General features: G+C 39.8%; 1 long non-coding RNA gene across 1 annotated transcript; it reads left to right on the forward strand.

The window, feature by feature from the left end:
• Nucleotides 1-228: 228 nt before the first annotated feature.
• On the forward strand, nt 229-1,293 carry LOC143135270 (uncharacterized). Its single transcript, XR_012988872.1, has 3 exons — nt 229-368; nt 852-906; nt 1,194-1,293. It is a non-coding gene; the product is annotated as an uncharacterized LOC143135270 (long non-coding RNA).
• Nucleotides 1,294-8,110: the final 6,817 nt, after the last annotated feature.

The raw sequence follows: 8,110 nt of genomic DNA on the forward strand, positions 1-8,110 counted from the left end.
TACGCGCGAGTCGCGCAAATGGCTGAATCCATGTTGCGCCTCCATCTTTGAAATACATTCGCCAACGAGGGACATTCCTGGAAATTCAGCTCCGCCTTTCGCGCTTGTAGGCAACACTCATTGCATGATCAGTCTACTCGCGACTGCCGGCAGACTTGAAAGTCTGTTGAAAATGGAGGATTACAACTATTCTCGAGGACATGAAAAGGAGTCGCCAAGGAAGCGAAAAAGAGAATTAAAACGCCAACGCGACCGGAAAAACAACAGACCAAAGTCAATATTGGAGTGGCTTTTCTAAGATGGAAAGAGCTCGTGAGGAGCAAGGATTTTAAAAGGGACGCCGAAATTGCCTGCTTTCTCCTCGACAGGTAATTTGGCCTATTCGTGTAAACATACAGTCTATGGTGTAAATTCGAAGTTTTATAGTTGCTTGGCTTAGTATAGCATGGTTGTCCATAACGCTAGAATGACGTCTGGGATACTTTTCCTCGCGTCGATGAAAAAGGATTGTAACATAAATCTGCTATGACGGATCACAGGCAAAGGGCACTAAATTGTAGTTATTTTTCATTGCTTTTGCTTTTGCTTTGTAGCCTAAATATATCCTAATCTGATAATGCTAGTGTAGCCAATTCCAAGGGTGACGTTCACATCCTGAGGCCTGTCCTGTAGTCTTATTAATTGTAGACGTAGCCTACTAAATTGTCTGAACGTTTTTCACTGCATGAAAACAATTGTTGATTCTATGTGATTGTTGTTTGATAATAACTGAAAGTATATTTTTAATATCTTGGTGTTTACCATTTTATGTACTGTTATATGTTGTGAAACGCTCTGCTTATTCATTTCAGATGAGCATCTTGGCGCAATTGCAGAAGCCCCTGAAATTGAGAACCTTGAACAGAGGTAACCCATCAATGCTCATAATGTCTATACCCGATGACATTCTCTATTGTATATTTTCATGATATAAGCATTTATATATATTTTTTACAAAGCCTACATGACATGAGCATCGTGGAGGAGGATGTGGACGAAATTCAATGGTCTTGTTATGTGATGCACGTGCATGCCTTCATTGTAACCTTGCCTGTAACTCAGTCTAGGCAAAATAGCACTATACATATTAGTAACAATATGTTGAACTATATAAAATGGCGTGTATGTCTAACGACACTGCATGTCTTCCACAGGATCAGCTTTCCAGGAGACTGCAAATTTAGAATGATGGCCCATGTTGCTTCAAAGGCACCATACAAAAAGGAAGGGTTCATGTGTAAATACCATAATTTGTTAATTTCTGTAAATAAATATATTGCAAATAACATTGTTGACCATGTTACTGTCATTTGGTGTTTCAAAATGGTAAATTACCACAACTCCTTTTTTAATTATAAGTTTGTGGATGTAATGTATGAGGTACAGCATGAACAGTCTCTTATCAATTCTAAAATGTTTTATTTTCATGAAAGCAAAATATAGCGATGTACCGGTGTAAAATAAATTAAATACAGTTTTAAAAGGAACAGGCAGTACAAGAACACTAATACAAAACTATTTACAATAACACAACATTATAGGAAGGTGAAATAAATTCCAGAGATGTCCCTGAGGGTCAGGGAATTTATCCCTTATCCTACACACACAGCTTGGGATCACTCTTCTATTACCCTGTCCTAGAGACCCATGCTGCCAGAAAATGAAATGTCTGTAGGTAGCATATCTGAACTCTTGTCATCACCTGGCTCTCTTACATGGCCTAATGCTGTGATGTCTGTGATGTACTGCCTGTGAATCTGGAGAAAACCTTCATCTAGGCAGTGCTGTGTGTAGTGAGGCAGAAGGCTCACACAGGTGGCAGGGTTTTGTCCACAGCATTTTCTCTTCTGATCGATTGGCATGTCTCTGCAGTGTGTACAACTACACCAAGGCATCCCTGGCACAGGTGGGGGGACGACATGTCTGCACTGATGCATCAAACACCAGACCTGGCTGCCTCACTATAGCAACTGTGTGGTGAGGTTCCTGTGCTCTTGCAGGCTCATTCCATCCACAAGTCTGAAGAAATAAGACACAAGAAATAAGATCAGATAGGCTTGTTTAGGTAGCAAAGTTAGATTGTTAGCAGAGTAGTAGTAATAGTAGCCTACTCTGTCATTTTCAAGTGTTCACACAAAATGATGAATACTATGTATGTGTATGGACAATGAAAAGGTGAAAATGTTGTGTAACATTTTCTATAGACCATAACGTAATTATGTGTCGTGATTTCACTGGGAGACAACTCGCATCATGCAGTTGACTGGCAACAGCTAGAAATTGCTACAAACAATTGAGATACAAACAGGCAGGGAAGCTACACCAAGCGCGTGACTGAAGCGTTCCGTTCACAACGCGTAAAATCAATTTTAGATGAATGGTCTATTTTTTTTCTGCAGCAGACGCAACGCAAACGAACGTGCCTGGTGCAGCTTCCGAGCTAATTTCGGTGTCATTGACATTGATACTGTTCAGAGAAATATATTAAAAACACAAACCTCCGTTGCTTCTCTCCTTTGTCTTTGAAGTTCTTCCAGTCTTTCCTCGTCATCTTTTGGAGTCTTACTTTTTCTTTGCCTAGGAGGTCTCATCGATCCTCTGCCACCGGCTCTTGGCTTTTCTTTACCTTTCCCTCTTCCTTTACCTTTCCCTTGCACCTCCGTTGCATCGACTGATCTCTGACTCTGCTCACTGAGAAAAATAGTAGGCTACGCTGTAAACATTGCCTTTACACTATTAATCTCGCACATACAGAATAACGATAGCACTGAATCTACTGTACTATAACATTAGCATGCATTCGTTTGGGAACCTGATAGCTGATGCTAGCAATGAAATAGTAGCCTACCAAAATAATGAAAACGTAAAACTAGGCTATTCACTTTACATAGAGGTCATACCCAACATGTTTACTGGCTATATAACTAAATGCAATGTGTAATTGTTTTCTAAAGTAACCTTATAACTGGAAGGAACACCGGACGAAGTCGTAGTACTGGAAGCAATGTTAACTTTGGCATGAAACGGCCACCGTAGGAGTTAAAATGCGCTCGGAATGGGAGGGGCTAGAAAGTAATATTCAGTTGGTTGTCATATAGAATTTCACCGCTAGATGGGAGAAGTTCTTACACAAGGTAGCTTTAATGTCACTAATGCTGATTATTCAATGATTCATTTGAATTTAAATATTTAAAATACTTTCACAGCAAAAAATATATATGCAATTAATTTAGATTAATTAATCACAGAGTATGTAATTAATTAGATTAATTTTTTTAATCGATTGACAGCCCTAGTTCTAATATCTACATCCTACAGACAGGATGGTTGTTCTAATACTTGACTCTTCTAGACTTGTTTGGACTGTTCCTACATCTGTGATGCTGTATAGACCTTGTCAACTCTTCTTAGAGATTTGAGTATAAGTATATATACTCTTTTGATCCTGTGAGGGAAATTTGGTAAACCATGATTTTATGACCATATCTGCAAATTAATTTCCAATTAATTTGTTTGGTAGTTGTTTGGTTGTTTGGCAACAGTAGTGCTCGTAATCTAGTATTCATAAGGGATATACCCTTAGCACAGTCAGAGTTTACCCACCTGAAGTCATTTATAGATAAAGACAAGTACGAAAAGAAATCAAAAACAACAGGACAGATATGAAACACATAACATATTGATTTCATCAGGTTCTTCAAAAAGAAAGATGAAATGCCTATGCCTACGTGCGCACCTGCCAGGCTACTCAGCTAGACAAAAGAATTCCCCCTGTATATTCACTCCAAGTTGGCCTACCATAACTTACCAACTACACTGTAGACCATAAACTGGCTATTTATATGACCAAATGTATTTGTTCAACTTTATGAAGCAGAATTACGCACTGCTACTTGGAACGTAGGCCTAACACATTTTTGTTGGCAGGAGAGAGGATGACAGCGATTAACAAATTGCACTTGTTGCTGGTTACCAATAAATACTATATCTTTTTTGCAAACAACAAAAACAGAAAGGATGGAGACAGCAAAGCTAGAGATGGGCAGGAACAAGGTCAATTGGTAGAAATGCTTGTCAAAACGTTAGGAGCTGGATGTGTGGATGAATGAAGCACAAGTATGCTTTGTGTTAAGCATGCACACTGTTTAAAGGCTACACGGTAAACTACAAGTAAACCAAAGTTAAATTTAGCTTTTTTAGGGCTGGATAAAGTTGACCAAATGGATATAGGCTGTTAGGCGTGAATAAAGTAGGCTACTTTGTTGCTCCAACCCTTCCAACGTTAATGGGGACGAATGTTGACATATTCCGCATTTTGCGTGAGAAACCCGGGAAATCTCCCTTATTTTCATTGTTCAATGTTGACAGAGCTATGGAACGAAAGAGAACGTTATATGGCGACAGAAATCAACAATCAAACAAGCCACTTTGATTTTTTGCTGTTTTCATTAATACAAAAGATGGGTGACCCTCCCTCCTAGACAAAAAAAAGTTAGGTGACCCTCCCCTCAACAAAGAATAAAAAGACATGACCCTCCCCTATTTTCCTCCGGTGACCCCGTTTATAAATAACGAACGGTCCCTTACAATGAAAAGCACACTAGGTACAGTGAAATAGCACAACTGTGAAGTTAAATCTTACAGCTACCCTTACTTAAAAAGTTTAGTAATTATAACTCAGTTGTTTTGTTGATTTTGTCTTTTGAGATTACTTGCCTAAAATCTGTGTACTTTGAGTTGGAAAGGTAAACATCATTTAAATCAAGTAAACTATACTTGAATTGCTGAAGGTTTGCTATACTGTAAGTTAGTTAACCCCACTGAACCTTTTAGTTAACCTTAGTTTTAAGCATGCAGACAGATTGGCTTCCAATTACAGACTAATCTGGAAGGCGCATAAAATAGCGTCATTCACACAAAGTGAACAGCCGATTTTGATAGTCTAACAACGAAAAGTATTTCATTCATAAAGTATTTCTTTTTTGAAAGGGGAAACATGGCTATTTCTGTAAAACAGAGTGAATGAGGGTGGTGGATCAACTGAATGCAAATTTACGTATGCACCCATGTGTGTGAGTGCTTCCTTATCTCAGCACTACATTGAGAAAGTGCTTGCCATACTGTGAGTGTACAGCCAGGGTGCAGAGTGATGAAGGCAATGACATTTCTATTCCCTTCCCTTCTACCCTCAGAAACTCCCTCCATAACTATGATTGTGATCCCTGTGATCATAGCTATTGCTATAGTGTTCGTTGCTGGTGCTGCTCTATTTGTGTATGGACAAAGGAGCCGAGGTGGTGCAGCAGGAACAGCAACAGGTAAAGAGACACTCCTACATTTCTACATCTCTACGGGCACAGAGGCATTTGTAGCATCATATAACCTTCATTGGGGTTTTGAAAGAGAAGTGATATTCATCATATACTTACAGGTCCAACTCAAACAGAATACGCTGAGGTCACGGTAAGCAGAACTTTTCCGACCTCATCTTGTCACAGCCACAAATATGAAATGATATTTCTACGATAGGAACCCACATAGCTCCCTGCACTTAAGACTGATTTGTAAATGAAACCCAGTGTCCATTGTTGTAACTCTCTTTCTGTCAGCAATTGGACTCACAGTGCTGGTGTGTCTCTGTGTCTGTGTGTAGCCGCCTTCAGGTTTCTCTGATCCAGGAGCCTCCACATACAGCACTGTGCAGGATACACAGCCAGCTGCAGCTGAGGAGAGTCCTTATGATGAGGTGAACCCACACAGACTTATCCATATTTAGTAATTAGGAAAAAACTCTACATAGACAGGTCTGCATCAATATAATGTATCATGTTGATAACTCAAGGCATCATACTGTATGTTGAATATGCTTGTCCTTTAATGAGGCTCTCTAGATCCCTGTAACCCAACACAATCCTGTCATCATGTGCCTGTAGATCTGTCTGCAAACCCTTGATGTAGACACATCCTCTCTGGATCCACTCAAAAACCCCAGCAGCAATGGAGGAGTCGTTCCTCAAGGTAAACATTTACAAATAAAAGTAAAGTGACACTTTAGGCATTTAGGTGACACTTTTATCCAAATCAACACAAATTTGCAAAGGCAGGTTCAGGTTCAGCATGCTGTAATAGTAGTATAGTAGTGTACCCAGTACAGGTCTGCGAGCTTTGTGGTATTAGAGAATAAGTCTGTTTACCTATTCTCATTTGGATGAGATTTGTGAGGGAACATGAGCTGCGATGTTGATGAGGTGCTGTGGCCAGACCCATAGGGGACAGGATGCACTCATTTACTAACAAGTCTATTTTCATCACAGGATCTTCTATTAAAATGGAGAGAGGCACTCATTTACTAACAAGTCTATTTTTATTACAGGATCTTGTATTAAAATGCAGTATGTGCAGCACATTTTTTATGCCTTTGTGTTTAATGTACAGCAGGTGTACTGAATGCATATGTACATAGCCTAGCCTATATGTTTATGATCACTGCTGCAACACAGCACAGTCATATAATAGGATACATGACACCCAAAATGTCAGTTATTTATCAAAATAACTACTTTATAGACAGTTGTAGAATGTTCACTTGCTAACATAGGTTGTTGAAATATACTATTTATCAGTAACTTTTACAAAAAAGGCAAAGGCCAAACAAATAGCATTTGCATCTAAACACAGCAGCCTGTTTGGTACTCCAACTAGCATTAGGTGTTCTGCTACGCAAACACACCACTGGAAAGGTTCACTACAGTGTACAGACAACAGTGTAGCTATGGTGACAAGACGACACAAAACAATAAATCAGCCTTGTTGACTCCTGAAATGTGTAGGGTGTAGTGAATCTCTCTCTCCAGTTTATGCCCAATCACACCAAATGCTAATGTGTTTCTTTATGTCTCTATGCATCCTCCACCATCTGCTCCATGCAGGATCCCCCTCAGCCAGACCCAGGCCTCTATGCCACAGTGAGGAGGACCTGACACCAGACCCAGGCCTCTATGCCACAGTGAGGAAGAAAGCTGCAGAATGAGGCCACTGCTGCAGTTCACACATCATACATTTCCTGGAATTGTGATTGTGATGAAATGAAGGCCCAAAGCATAATTAAACGTTTTTCTTGTGTTTTTCAGGTTATCCTCAAACTGTAAAATGATTGATTTTTCCGATTGATCTATTCTTTTTACTCCATATCTACTGTATTTGAGAGAAATACAAGATGGCAACATTTCTTCTGGGCGCAGCGGTAGTTTGGTCTGTGAATCATACACACTGTAGGGTCCAAGAATATCTGTCTGAACAATACTATTTTATCACAAAAGTCCAGCTCCAGGTGCAGTTATTTATGTGCCAAACCCCATATTTCAAACCTGCACAGCAAGTTTTCACTTTTACTCATCGGTAGAAATAGATCTTTTTTTTACAGTGTATTCAGGACACAGACAGCTAGCGGTTGTTAGGTGATGTTTGCAGTAAGTGACATAAAATGTTTACGCGTGGCATCGCTATGTACACACCATTGTGTATTTGTATTGTCTGGTGACATAAGAGAGACAAAAATTAACTGATTGGGCCCTGACCATGTTTGGCCAATAGACCTCTCCGGAATAAGTCCCGCCTCCGAAACATCCGGATCCACCAAACTTCCGGGCGTCGAATGTCTATGGGAAATAACATGGTGTTTCGAAATATCATAGGTGGCGAAGTAGAAAAAAATGGTGGGCCGATTGGCCTACACACTTCTGCCATCTAGTTTCCACTGGATTTTTTGATTGTCGGTGCCGTTAAAGTAGAAATATATCAGTAAGAAGTAGAGATGTCCGATAATATCGGCCCACCGATATTATCGGCCCGATATTAGCATAAAAATGTAATATCTGTTAATATCGTTATCGGATTTTTTTTGCCTTAAACCCGATAAAATAATGCTTGCGTTACACCCAAATAGTGCCTATGCGCTCCTGAAGCGTTTACCGGCGCACAGATGATGACCTCATCAAGCTGCGTCTTGAAGCATACAAACAAGCGTGGATGGCTGCAGTAACAAACTTGCTCGCTCTGTTTCAACATTATG

Source organism: Alosa pseudoharengus, unplaced genomic scaffold (assembly GCF_046254945.1).
Source record: "Alosa pseudoharengus isolate Yale_2024_CS ecotype anadromous, Long Island Sound unplaced genomic scaffold, YU_APseudo_1.1 YU_APseudo_1.1_scf_2, whole genome shotgun sequence".
In the NCBI taxonomy this organism is placed as follows: domain Eukaryota; kingdom Metazoa; phylum Chordata; class Actinopteri; order Clupeiformes; family Clupeidae; genus Alosa; species Alosa pseudoharengus.